This window comes from Gracilinanus agilis, chromosome 2 (assembly GCF_016433145.1).
Source record: "Gracilinanus agilis isolate LMUSP501 chromosome 2, AgileGrace, whole genome shotgun sequence".
Taxonomy (NCBI): Eukaryota; Metazoa; Chordata; class Mammalia; order Didelphimorphia; family Didelphidae; genus Gracilinanus; species Gracilinanus agilis.
Window position 1 is genome coordinate 499,345,500 of NC_058131.1, and position 9,232 is coordinate 499,354,731.

Below are 9,232 nucleotides of genomic sequence, written 5' to 3' on the forward strand. Positions count from 1 at the left end.
GGTTCCCCACTTAGGCTTTAGTTCCTGGTTGTGTTGGCCTCCACCCACGCCTCTGCTCAGCCGGCACCCACGCCTCTGATCAGCGGGCGCGCGCCCAGCGTCCACTCTCTGCTCCCGCGCGCTCAGATTTCTCGTGCGTTCTTGACTTAATGGGGTCCTAAGTCTTGCTGCTCTCAGGAACAGGTCCCGGAGCTGCCGATGACTCGATGGGTGCCCCAAACTTGCTCTATTTCTTTTTAGCTGGGTTCGGAGTTATAGGTGAGTGTGGAGGGGGTGGGGGTGGGGCGGTTGCTCAGCTCGCGATTGAGTGAGTGAGAGCCCTTTATAGCCTGGAAATGTCTCGATTCCACGTACCTTCCACGCTGTGCCCTGTTGTGGGGTTCCTCCGTTCGTCTGGACTTGTTTTTATGTCCCCTTGAGGAGTTTTGTGTGTTTCGGTCAGGAGAGGTTAAGAGCTGCTTCTTACTCTGCCGCCATCTTAACCCGGAACCTGCAAGGGATGTTTTGATGAACAATGCTAGCAACAGGAGAAAGCAATATGATCATAGGGTTTGGGGTCTTGAAATGACTAATATTCAATTCAAATCAATACCACAAACATTTAACATGTGTCTCTGGGGTGCAGATTGCTGATAGAGAAACAAAATTTGGATGAGATACAGTCTCTGCCCACATGAAGGTTATAGTTTGTTATTGTTCAGCCATTTAGTTGTTTTTGACTCTTCATGACACTAGGGACCACACTGTCCCTGGGAATTTTCTTGCAAAAGGTGCTAGACTAATTTGCTATTCCCTTTTCTAGTGGATTAAGGCAAACAGAGGTAAAATTACTTGCCCAAGTTCATACAGCTAGTGAGTCTGAGGCCAGGTTTGAACTTAGGTCTTTCTGATTCTGAAGCCAATGCTGTATCCACTCTGCCACTTAGCTGCCTCCTAGGCCATTATCTAGTAGCAGAATAATACACACACACACACACACACACACACATCACATCACATACATATGAATAATTATAGTAAACAATAACATTAGTGAAGGTGAAATTCAAAAGTGAAGAAAGTTCTAAGGAATTAACAGGTAGAGATGAGGAGCAGAGCTTTCTGGAGAAAATATATTTTTGTTTGAGAATATTTCAGACAAGTTTTCAGAGACAGGTAGGTATATAAAAGATAAAGAGTGGGCATTCTAAGAATTGGAGGTGAATGAACAAAAGCACAGAGGAAAGAAAGACAAAATCATACCCTGGGCTCATGTTCTAGGGGGGTCATTGGGGGAAGGAAAGACCACATCTACATCCTTGGTTTGCTTCTTCCTTTTCCTCTTCTATTATCTTTTGCTAGAAGGAGACAATTCAATAAAATATATTGTGCATTAAGTGTCTCATCAGTTTCCTAGGCAAATCCCAGATCAACTGAAGGCAGAGCCTGAATCAGGAGCCAGGGATGAATTTCATAGGTTCATAGCTCCACAAGGAAAAAATTATATTTCTATCCATTTCTTCTTCTCCCCCTACACTCTCTATTCCTCTCTCCCTATCCTCTAATTTCTCTACACCATCCCTCTTCCAGGGACTTCCTTTCTTCCACCACTCAACTTTATATTAGTTAACACTGGAATTAAGTTCTCTTTAAGGAACTAAAGAAGGAAAAGAAAAAAAAATTTCTCCAAATTTTACTTAAGCACTTTAAGTTTATTCTCTTCAATATTTACAATAGCAAAAGTTTGAAAGGGGAAGTGAGCAGGAGGAAGTGGAATCCAGAGTAACCCAAGGTTACTCTGATTCTTCAATTTGGCCCTACTTCCCCAGACAGTTCAGCAAGATGTATTATCTCTGTGGCATCCTCCTTTTTATTGCATTTTCCTCTTTCTTCCCATCCCTTTTGGTTTATAGTCTTTGACACTGTGTAGAATTTCTACCAGGACATGTATAAGGCTGTCAGTAGCTGAGAAAAACTGGGGGAAGGCGGGAGGAAATTCTTCCATTTTAGTGATAGGTTCTCTAGCTCTACCTCTCATGCTACCCAGTCTGGCTATATCTCTGTGAATGAAGTAAAAAAGGCTAATTATACAAGCAAAACAAATCAATATAGTAGATGTGTATAAAATATATGCCTAATTCCACATTTCTAGTACATCATCTCTTCTGAATGACAGGAAGTATGAATCCTCATGAACCTTCAAACATCATGATTAGGTATATAATAATAATAAAAACAATAGCCAGACATTATATAGATCTTTAATATTTGCAAAGTGCTATACATATACAATCTCATTTGATTCTCACAAAAATCCTGGAAATTAGATGCTATTATCACTCTCATTTTACAGAAGAAGAAATTAACATAGATAAAGGTTCCTGACTGATCCAGAATTGCACATCTGATAAGTATCTGAGGAAGGCTTTGAACTCAGGTCTTATCAGTATCAATCCTGTCCTTTTACCTACTTCATATTCAAGCTGCTTTTATTTAAATCAATTTTGAATTGTTTAACATTATTTTCCTTCATATATGTGATTTCTTGATTTTGTTCATTCATCTTTGCATCAATTTCTATGAGCCTTTCAAAGTTTCTCCAAATTCTGAATTTTTGTAATTTCCTTTGGTGCAGTTATGTTCAATTTTACTTGTAGAACAAGATTGATTGGAAGCAACTAGGTAGCTCGGAGGATTGAGAGACAGCTCAGAGATAGGATGTCCTGGGTTCAAATCTGACCTTAGACACTTCCTAGCTGCGTGACCCTGGCAGTCCCTTAACCCCCACTGCCTAGCCCTTACTCCTCTTCTGCCTTAGAACCAGGACACAGTATTGATTCTAAGATGGAAGATATAGGTTTAAAAAAAAAGAACAAGATTGATTTACTTAGTAAGGAATAGGGAGTCCTTGAGAATTTTTCAGCAAAGAAATGACATAATAAAACAATAGCTATGGATTCATAAGGAAGACCTATTGAGAGGCCAAGTCTATTTTTCAATTTGACCCCAGGTTGAACCTGCTGGTTGTTGAGACAACACCAGTTGGGAGCCAAATGGCACCTGAAGAATGGTCATTATATCTTGCTATCTCAGGCACCTATCTCTTATCACCCACCTATCTTTAGTGTGCTTTTGCCTTTAATGTTAGATATTAGTACTGAGATGATAGTAAAGAAATAAGGATAACTTCCAAAAATCTGAATTATATAGAGAATCTCATTTCCCTTTCAACAAATCACCCCAGGAAAGAACTAAGTGTTTGGCTCCATGGTCTCTGCCTCCCAGGCTCTTTGCATAGTCATAGTTAGTATTTAATAGGTAGCATATGTAAAGAGCTTTAGGGTTTACAAAGCATTTTCTAAATATTAACTCATTTGATCCTTGTAATAACATTGGGATGTAGGGGCACTCATTATCTCCATTTTACTGATGAGGAAACTGAAAAAGTCAGAAATTAACTTATTTGCCCAACTTTATAGAACTAACAATTTCCTGAGGCCAGATTTGAATTTAGATCTCCCCGACTCCAGATCCAGCTCTCTATACAGACTGGCTGTCATGGTGTCCGTCATATTTTTTGCTTTTTCTGTGTTTGAGTATAGCCTAGTGCCTGAGACTTTGAACTAGATCTGGCTCTGAAAGGGAACTCTGAGCCCATCTAATCCAATACCCTTTTATAAATGAGGAGACTAAGGCTCAGGAAGGTTAATCAATTTACCTAAAGTTGCAGGGGAAATAAGTGGTAGAAATAGACTTCTTACAGAACTATATGATATAGAGAAACACCAACATAGAAACACTGGGAAACCTATTACTCATCAATATTAAGTCCTCCATGATAAATATTTCAAATATGTCTCTTTCATCCTCCTTCCTTCCAAAGACACAGTTCTTTATATATAATGGACCAATCCTAAATATGAGTCCAGAGGTTTTGTACCTTCATTCTTTTATAATCTTATTCCTTTATAAAGTTATGGGCACCAGGACCAAACTTAAATCTATTATCCCTCTCTTCATCTACCATGTTTTCAGGGCACAACTGTCTTTGATATTTACTTCACTTTTTACACTCAAGCCATCTGCTAGTCACATGTTGTGCAATACTATAATATATTTAAGAAATGATTGTTGACTGACTGTATGTCTTTGGTACATTTGGGATCCCTGTGATCTAAAATACTCTGTAATCATGGTGCCCAGGACTTAAAGCCACATACTGTCACTGGAAGAATGTGCACACATGTGCAAAAGTGTAATGAATATATCAGCATACAAATATGTCTGGTGTAGCAGGGAGCATCTAGGGATCACTGAAGCACTTTCCCCTTTGTGACTTAACAAAAAGCATTATAATGGCTAGGAAAAGAAACCCAGGGATCAGCCAGAGGCCATCAAACATGTTGAGACTCAGCATGTTCTAAGCAGTCTGACTGGTAAATGGATTCCATAACTGGTACTAGATCTGGCCACTAGTAAGCTCCTCACTTTCTACTACTATTTCTCCCTTCATTTCTTCTTTGGTTACAAAGATCAGAAAGTATAAGAAAATGCAGAATCAAACAAAGCCTCTGAACTGGACCCAGAGGTACTAGGAGTGCTTGAGCAAGGACCAGTTGCTGGGACATCTCTCCCAGGAGTTTCACTCATGTCCCTCTGAAGAATCTCCTTTCTCTGAGTTTGCATTTCAAACTGAATTCTATACTGTGCACAAGTACAAGCACATCCTAACCCAGATGCAAGCACTTGTACTACTCCATCGGCCAGAATCCTGACATTCTCCACCAACCTCTGCTGGCTGATCACCAGCTTCAGGACAAAGAACAGAAACTGCTCAGAGCTCTGGAGCCCCCATTAGACCAAGCCAACTATTACCTTTTGTCAGAGGACTTGATGGCTTTTCTCTGTCCCTGAGGCACAAGACTGAGGTGGTCAAGGTGAAGGCCAACCTGAAAGAGTACACTTTGATGTGGTTCTGGGCCCTGGTTAAGCACAAGGGAATTATCTCCCCCAATAAATGGGGGTACCTGAATTTCTTCACAAAGCTGCCAGAAGAAAGGTGCTATTTTCAACAGGTGGTGATGGCAGCAAGCACCAAATAGGACATGATTCTAGACAGCTTGGAGTACATATTGCCTAAGGTGAGGACATGGACTTACAGACTTCAAGCAGCTCTGTTCAATGCCCTGGTCATGGTGTCAGAGTTGGTAGCTTTCATCAAGGGAGTCATGGTGGCCACTTCTTCTCTTCATCTAGCTACCTCCCTGCTCCTGCTGCCTTTCATTTCTCACAGGAGCCATCTAACTTTCATTATTTTCACCCATCAGGAGAAGTTGAATATCCTAGAGCTAATGCATCTGCTCTATTTCCGTACCCTGTCCAGTGTTTCTGAACTGATCAACAACACACATCAAGGAGGTCCTCCTGGCCCACAGTTTCCTGAACAGGAAAGGGGATGTGCCTCAAGAGGAGAGTGCCCAGTGTCTACAGAAAACTATGGAAAGCTGCATCATGACCCACTTGGGCTGCAAAGTAAGTTTCAGTGGAACCCAAGCATTGGATCACCACAAAATTCTTGTTGAAAATGTATCCATTGGACCCTTGACCAGCTTTTGCAAGAATCTTAATCCCCTTCTGATTAGTCATACTTCCAAACCCCTGGACTCTCCTTCTCAAATCCAACCTAACAAGGAATGAGGTACTTGTCGTCCCATCTGCTATATGCCCCTGCTGTCTCTCCCTTTGATTATATCATCTGAGGGATACACTCTTGGAGCATGGATGAAGAAGTGCCCAATGCAAATGAGAATATAGGGAGTGGAGAGAGGAGATAGTAGCTGAAATTTCCCCCAGTGTTCCTGCCACCTCTTTGTCATGGAGAAAAGAGCAGGTAATGGACCTGTCCCTTTCCCCAAAGGGACTGGTAATGCCAAGTCCCTTTCAAACTCCATTATCTAGTCTTAGTTTATAGAATCAAAGAAGGAAATCTGAATTTTTGGATTTCTTATACTTGACTGGATTATCTGTTCATTTGTTTATAAAATTTTTGAAAAAAATTAGAATCCTTAAAAAAAAAACCCAACAGCCTTATCCTCAAATATTCTGAATTATATGGTATGATGATACATTATAGTTTGTACAGTACTTTTGGACCCTAATATTTCATTCGAATCATAACAATTTTATGTGTGTGTTAGAATTAAGTGTATTATTTTCAGGGTAATGACATTTGCCTTGTAACCCCATTTCTTTGGGACAGAAGCACAGTTTGCCACTCAGTTTTTGTCTTGACTGGGAAGCTGGAATTTGGAGTCAAGTTTTGAGGCACCTGGTAACTATTTTATCTCAAAGTTTCAGGAATAGGTCCAGGAAGAATGACTGATAACAAGGAACACAGAGACAAGTACAGTAAAGGACATCCTTTATCAAAGGATTTTCATGTTCCCTTAATATGTAAAATAAGTATACTTTGTTTCCTCCTAGAACTTACAGCATTGTTCTTGAAACCTAGCCTGGAGATCATGGTTCTGATAACCAGAATTTAACAGGATGAGAGGAGGGAGATGAGGGGAAGGTTTTTGTCATTAGAAATCCTATAAATTGGTCTTTTGAATTCATATCACTGGCATCTCTTGAGTATCCAAAAGAGGAGATGTCCTCTTTCAAAAGGTAAAATAAACTGCTATACTTTGGTCTCTTAACTTCAAGTGATGTTCTTACGTGAGTTGGGGGAGGGGAGTCCATCGTTCATGATCCCCATCCCATACATGTGTATAAAAGATATAATTAACACATTTTCCAAATGAGGAAACTAATGGTTTATTGTTTAAAAGGTTAAACTAATGGTTTAATGTTAAAGGTTAAATGATTTTCCTTAAGTTTATACAAACAGAACTATATTGAATTAAAATTTGAACCTTGGAATAAGAAAGTAAAGACTTGGTTTTTAGTCTCAACTTTGTCTTTTACTTATTATATGACTGCACAAAAAAGCGTTTCCATTTGATATATAAGTTCTCTTGCCTAAAAACTGAAGATAACAGTAAAGATTTTACCTTATTATAATAAGGATGAAGATGATAATTCCCTAAAACTCTAGGCCATGATCCCTGTCATGGAAAGACAGTGGGAATGACACAACAAGGGAACATAAATCAGTATGATATACAGAAGGGATTTTATGTGCCTTGAGAATAATACAGTATTTATCAGTATGACTGGTACTCTGAAATATAAGTTGATTGCATTATACCAGTATCACTGAACAACCTTGACATTTTGAGGCAACTTCCCCATACTTTTTTAAATATATGGAATGAGTACCAATCAAAGTACTAATAAATATTATGCTAATAAAGTATGCAGTACTTTATAGGAGTTGATAAAATCATTTTTATTGAAAGTGCCAAAGATATAGAATAATAGTATAAAGGCAATAATTAAAGGAAACTGACCCTTGTTATAATAAAAGGGGACCCCCCTCTGATACTCCTATCTATTAGATGTAGATGTAGATGGAGTACAGAGAGAGGATAGGATGACACCTCTCTCCTTTATAACAGTTGCCCAGGCAGGATCCTTTAGGTCAATGGATGATATCCCTTCAGGACCCACCTGGGGTTAATTGGTATTATTTATTGGGCTCTTCAGCTTGATAACATTGTGATCTGACTGCATGACTCCCTTCCCAAATAAGCTTTGAATAACCAATTCAGGAAGGTACTTTAAAACTTTGAATGTATTTGGCAAAGAAGGATAATAGTATGGGATAGAGGTATTGGAGACCCTAATTTAAATGTTAGTAATGATTCTCTAAACTGCAGGCAAATGAAAGAATCAAGATGATAGCTTCTCTCTGGTACAGCCTGGCCAGGGCCACACCAGAGCAGGCAAACTGCTGTATAATCTTTCAGTGTCTTCTTCAGTAGATGTTAAGCCTAATCAGTTTGAGATATACACCCCTTTTCCACCCTCTTCTTCCTCTCCTGCCCACTTCCCGGATCCCCCCCCCCCCCGGGGCCCTGGGAAACCTAGATGACTAAGATGATTGGCTTCCTAATATCTAGGGGCAGTAGAATCAGAAATGGTGGTCTGATACAGGTTGATGGTGGTACAGGAACCACAGGAGGAGCTTGCAGGTTTGAGTTGTCAAGTCTCAATTCCCCAAAGACCAGGATCCACTCATCTCCAGTCTCAGGGACAGGAAAAGAACCCAGAACCTCTGCCAGGGCTACCAACTGCCCTCTCCTGTGTCCACATGCCTCCCTGGGAACATTCCAACATCCAACCTGTCAATCAACAGTGTGGACTCCTGGCTCCCAGAGTTTCAATATAACACCCTTTAAACCTCAAAACTATACTATAAAACAGTAATGTATGAAATAAAATTAGATTTCTAAAACCATAGAGTTATAAGTTGGCCCTATTCATAAGTATCATTAAGAAATCTTGGAATATAAGACAGTATATTAAATGGTGCTATTTTGTCTTCTAGTATCACAAGAAAGGCCAGCTAGATGGCACAGTGGATAGAGCACTTGGCTTAGAATAAGAAAGATTCATCTTTCTAAGTTCAAATCCAGCTTCATACACTTATTAGTTGTGTGACCCTGGGCAAGTCATTTAACCCCGTTTGTTTTAGTTATGCATCCATAAAATGAACTGCAAAAGAGATTGACAAAACAATTCAATATCTCTTCTAAGAAAACTCCAAAATGGGAGTCACAAAGAGTCAGACACGACTGAAATAACTGAAAAACAATTAAAAGAGGACAAGTTATAATAGAAAAACAATCTGATAACCAACCTCTGAAAAATATTTGAGTGAAAATAATATGAAGTTTTCAAACCACAAAGGTATATCAACTATGAATGCTTTTATATCATAAAAATACAGTATCATAACAAAATGTGAAACAAAATTTACCAATTGTAAGCAAGACTTTTATACTCTGTCTTGTTAATAATAAACTACTCCAAAATACATAACTGATTTAAACAAAGAAATCATTATCAATTTACTTAATTTAATATTAATTTTTTTAATTAAATCCTTTATAAGATTTAAGTAAAAGTAGAACCAGAAGTTACTGAACTCTAAAGGGAGAAAAAGAAAAAGACCTGAACACAATCCAAAGTTATTCTTATTACATGTTTCTGAAGTACTATCTAATAATAAAATTATTACAACAATAATGCTAGTGATGAATGATTTTGAGAAAGAGATTGAACCATTCAAACTGATATTTAGAAA

At 38.8% G+C, this 9,232-nt stretch overlaps 1 pseudogene; it reads left to right on the top strand.

Annotated features, from left to right (window-relative positions):
• The first annotated feature begins 4,379 nt into the window (after positions 1-4,379).
• LOC123236884 lies at positions 4,380-5,676 on the top strand (annotated as a pseudogene).
• Positions 5,677-9,232: the final 3,556 nt, after the last annotated feature.